Here is a 5,107-nt window from a genome sequence, read left to right as displayed (position 1 = left end):
ACGACGTAGACTTAGCCAGAAGAGTAAAAGTCCAACGACTAAGATGGCTGGGTCACGTAGAGCGCATGGAAACCAATGCACCGGCCCGGAAATTCTTCGAATCCGCACTCACAGGACAGCGCAGTAGAGGAAGACCGCGGATCAGGTGACGCGCACAAGTGGAAGGTGACCTCACCCAACTTGGAGCGCGAAACTGGAGACATCTAGCTAGGGACCGAGCTAGATGGAGAAGTTTGTTGGGTGAGGCCCTAGTTCACACAGGACTGTAGCGCCACCTTAAGTAAGTAAGTAAGATGTGGTAAATACTAGTATATCTATTTAAGGCCTGCGTTTATTATAAATTTAAGTTTTTTGAATGCTATTGAGGGCATTTCATTCAAGACCTGAATAGGATAAGATCGTACACTGGTACTTACATCAACACATACTCTTCACTTCCTTGAGCTTAACAAAAGAAATTTCAACTTCGTAACAAACTGTAAGAGATTCCTGGCCGTATTTGCTGGGAAAAGTTTAAAAACATTCTCGAAATGTTCAGCTTTTTGTTTCAGGTTTCCGATAAATTTGCCGTCTTGCGATTTTATTGGCCGATTTTGTGTGTGGGGTCTTTTCAGACACTTTGCTTCTTTCAATAGCCAATTATTCGGTAGAAGCATTTGTAGTCAGACTTTTCAGATATCTACTTTTTTTTTGTACTTACTGAATTTTGTTTGTATTGCTTTTTTCGACACGGTCAAAGACTGTCTTTTCATCTGGAAACTTTGTATCTTGCCATTTTCTTCGAGCTTCTCTTTTTTCCAAAACTAGTTTCTTTATTTCGAAAAGAAGTAAAAATGAAAAGTCTTATTGTAAAACCCCTTTCTTTACTTCTTTGATCATCCATCTTTAACAACTCTATGATAGCTTTTTAACGCCATTGTTAGACACAAGGACATGTTGTGACATCATTCAGTCTACTAGTATAAGTGTAGTATACCTCGTTATTAAACTCTTACCAACGAATGAGCTTCATAGAACTTTCCGAATTGGTTGATATATACAAGTTAAATATCCTGCATAAATTAATTCTTATAATGTTTCTGGAATCGTTAACACATACAAGAGCAACAATTCTCCACATAAGAATTTAATTTCGAATTCAGCTAAGACCGTTTTTTATACTAAGCGCCGACAACGGCTCAAATTAAAATAAACTATAACCACAATCAAAAGCCCTATTTGTGATATATGAATTTTGGCTGAATCAATTTCCTCTAAGGCAACTCTTTATTTGGTAAGGTAAACTAAAGAGTCTCCTTACAATCTATAACAATGTTTAGGCAAAACAAAACTGATCAAAAATCTCCCTATTGAATAAATTATTAGTTTAAATTCCAGAATCTGCATACGTTCTACATAAGACACATTACTTTAAATTTCAACTATTTTCCAAAAAATAACGAAAGAAATTTCTAAAAAAGGAAGCGCCCCCGGGTGGGCTCGAACCACCAACCTTTCGGTTAACAGCCGAACGCGCTAGCCAATTGCGCCACGGAGGCTGACGTTTTAAATTGTAGAACTTGTTGAGGTGTCAACAAATCTTAAGGGTGTGGTTCTTTAGCATTTAATCAGTCTTAAACATATTTGTTTATAAATTTGTTATGAATTTATGAGTGTACCAAGTAAAAATATAAAATGGATTAACACAAGTTTTTCACCATACCTTCATCGTCAGCAGAATTTATTCTTTTTTCTCTTTCAGCATATCCCCAGACTTTCCGTTTTCCGGTTGGAATCTGTATTAAAGGTGAGAAGTGATGGTTTTGTTGTACGTTAAAAGAGGGGATGTGTTCAATGTACATGAATTCCACTCAGAATGTATTAATGTTTTTCAGCATCGCATAGCATTATCCTAACACTTCCTTATGGTAAGGTGTTTTTCTTTTACTTTCTGTTTGTCAGGAAATGTAAGCCAAGCGTTAAAAGATGGAAAAAAATGTTACCTTTTGACGATTTGGATTTCCTTCGAATAAAATTACTAAATTTCATCAGTTCTATCTTTAAATATTGTTGGTGCATGTGCTGTCTCATATAAAAGTCTTAGTCTATAATAATTCACCTTCACAACTTTTAAGTTTTCCCCTCTTGAACTTTACCCAAGGTCACGATATTTTTCATTTACAATAAACAATTCGTTTATGCATACAAAAAAAGTCATCCCTTTTATGAAAGTTGAGGTCTTTCATCAACCATAGCATCGCTCAGCTTGAGTACTTGTTGTAATGAAATTTATATGAGTATTCGAGACTTATAGTACTTGTTCTCATTAGCGCACTGCGGGAAAAATTTGTGTGTGGTTTTTGGTTTTGGAATTGTGAAATTCTAATTTAACATTAACAGACTTTAATGAGAGATAGAGAGATGGGGACTGAGGGATTAATTTGAAGAAACAAAGTTATGTACTGAAATTTTACAGCACAGGTGCAATAATGTTTCAAAGAAATTATGTTTTGTTTTATTTAAAGCGCATCAAATTTGAAATGATTATGCTTGAATATGAATGAAATTTGGTATATCTCCTTAGAAGAAGCAAAAAGTTAAGTCGTGTACATTAAAAATGTTACAAGAAAACTAACGAATAACAAAAACAAGTAATTCACGATTTCTCCGGAGTAATTTTTTCTTCTCAAATAAATGCAACCACATTTTGGACAAGCTTTCCAATAGTGACTTCTTTAAGTTTCCCCGTTCCGGGTCGTTTTTATCTGATAGAAATAATCATGACTCAAGTCATTCTTGGAATTTTTAATACAATTGTGAGAATAAGTCAGCTTGTCATTATTCTCACCCATGTAGTTAAAAACTATTGGATTATTCTCATCAATTGTTGCAACATTTCGTCTAGTTGAAATATTAATCTTCTTTTTTTTATGTTTTGTAGCCATATTAGTTTCTAGCTTTTGTATTCAAGACTTAAAGAACTTATACTTTTTGTGTGGATTGCGGAAGCCCGCAGAGACTTTAGTCAAAAACAGGTTGTTTCTTTGAAAAACAAATCAAAAAACTTAACAGGCTTGCGCTCTTCTACTAAAACGTAAGGGGACTTCGTAGCAAGACTACTGATATTTTTCTTCACTCCCAATCATTTCCACACGACATATTCGTTTTGACAGAAACGTGGCTTAATTCAAGCTTTTCCTACACAGAACTTTTCAGTCAAGAGTTCGAAGTTTACAGAAACGATCGTCATGTTCTCATAGCGGTAAAAAATACATATTTCTCTTCTTCTGTATATTTTCCATTTGTATTATCAATTGAACTGGTATGTGTAAAGATAATGGTAGATACAGACTAAGACATTTTTCATTTTAAACGTTTACATTCCTCCAAAAAGTTTGGAGTTTGTTTATAACGACCTCTCCTTGGCATTAGACTTTCTTATAAATTTGCCCAGTTCTGACACCAATATTTTACTTCTAGGTGATTTTAATTTACCACACATTGACTGGATTCCATCCGAAGACGAATCCTGCCTTGAAGCCTGTCGTTTTTCTTCATAAATGGAACTATCTCTTCTCGATAAAGTCCTTCTTACTAACTTACAGCAAACAAGCTGTATTAAAAACTCAAAAAATAGAATTCTCGATTTAGTCTTTTCTTCTGACGCTATTAGTACTCTTGTTCTAGAGTCTAGATCAGGAATTACTAATATTGTCAAATATCACCCCCCTTTGGACATTTTTTTTGACTTAAGTAATCACCTTACTAATCACAGTAATTCTTTTGATTGCTTATATAATTTTGATTTCAGAAGAGCCAATTTCCAGCAGTTATCTGAAGATTTAACCATTTCTGGAATTGCTGATACACTATCATTTTCTAACATTGACGAAGCAGTTTCAACTTTTTATAGGATCCTTAATTGTTGTTTTGAAAAAAATGTACCGATAAAGAAATCAAGAAATACAAACTTTAGCCATCCTTGGTACACGAAAGAATTGCGTTGACTGCGTAACAAAAGAAATAAGGCATGGAAAACGTATCTCAAAACTCTGTCTCCAGTCAACTTCTCTTTTTATGTTGAACTCTTTAACCAATTTTCCTCTTTGAAAGAGAATCCTAACAAAATTTGGAATTTTGTAAACTCAAAGAAAAAATCAGATGGCTTTCCAGTTAACTCCACTTACAAGAACGTTTCGTTAGATAAAACTTTTGATATCTGTAACGCTTTCGCAACGAATTTCCGTGAGTCATTTGTTACTAGCCCTCAAGAAGTTGATGAAGTATATTTTCATAATCTTCACACTTTTTCGCAAACTAGCTGTAGTCACATACCTGTGCTACAGAGTACGGTCCTTGATCTTTTATCTGCGTTGAATGATGACTGCTCAGCCGGTCCTGATGGTATTCCCCTGATAGTACTAAAAAAGTGTAGTAATGCTTTAGTTGAACCCATTACGTTTTTATTCAAACTTTCTCTAAGAACAGGCAAATCTCCCAGTATATGGAAGACGTCATTTCTTATACCAATTTTCAAGAAAGGTTACAAGTCGGATATAAGCAACTACAGGCCCATTGCAAAGCTTTCTTGCATTCCTAAAGTATTTGAACAAGTTGTTTGTGAAAGCGTAGCATATTTTAGTAAAAATATCATTTGCGAACAGAAACATGGTTTTGTGAAAGAAAGAGCAACCGTTACTTATCTCCTCACATTCTCAAACATATGTTCAAACGCTTTAGAACAAGGTAATGAAGTTGACTGTGCATACACTGACTTTTCTAAAGCTTTTGACCAACTTAGCCACGGAATTATTTTATTTAAACTTAAGGCTCTTAGTGTTCCACCTTTTTCTTAGCTTGGATTATGTCATACCTTGAAAACAGATCCTACGAGGCAAAAGTTTAGAAATTGGCATTCTGAACCTTTTGTTGCTCAATCTGGTGTTCCCCAGGGAAGCCATCTTGGCCCTTTTCTGTTCATCCTGTCTATTAACGATGTATCGTCATGTCTACGCTCAAGTTAACTTCTCATTTTTGCTGACGATATGAAGATATTCAAAATAATAACTTCTACTACTCCTTCAAATGCAATCATTCCATCAAAGGCGTGTTAATAATGACTTATTTT

The 5,107-nt window shown here is 34.7% G+C and overlaps 1 non-coding gene across 1 annotated transcript; it reads right to left on the bottom strand.

Moving 5' to 3' along the window:
* Positions 1-1,464: 1,464 nt before the first annotated feature.
* Positions 1,465-1,538, bottom strand: Trnan-guu (transfer RNA asparagine (anticodon GUU)). Its single transcript has one exon. It is a non-coding gene; the product is annotated as a tRNA-Asn (tRNA).
* Between the last annotated feature and the right edge of the window lie 3,569 nt (positions 1,539-5,107).

Source organism: Eupeodes corollae, chromosome 1, assembly GCF_945859685.1.
Source record: "Eupeodes corollae chromosome 1, idEupCoro1.1, whole genome shotgun sequence".
NCBI lineage: Eukaryota > Metazoa > Arthropoda > Insecta > Diptera > Syrphidae > Eupeodes > Eupeodes corollae.
This window is presented reverse-complemented; position numbering and strand designations above follow the sequence as displayed.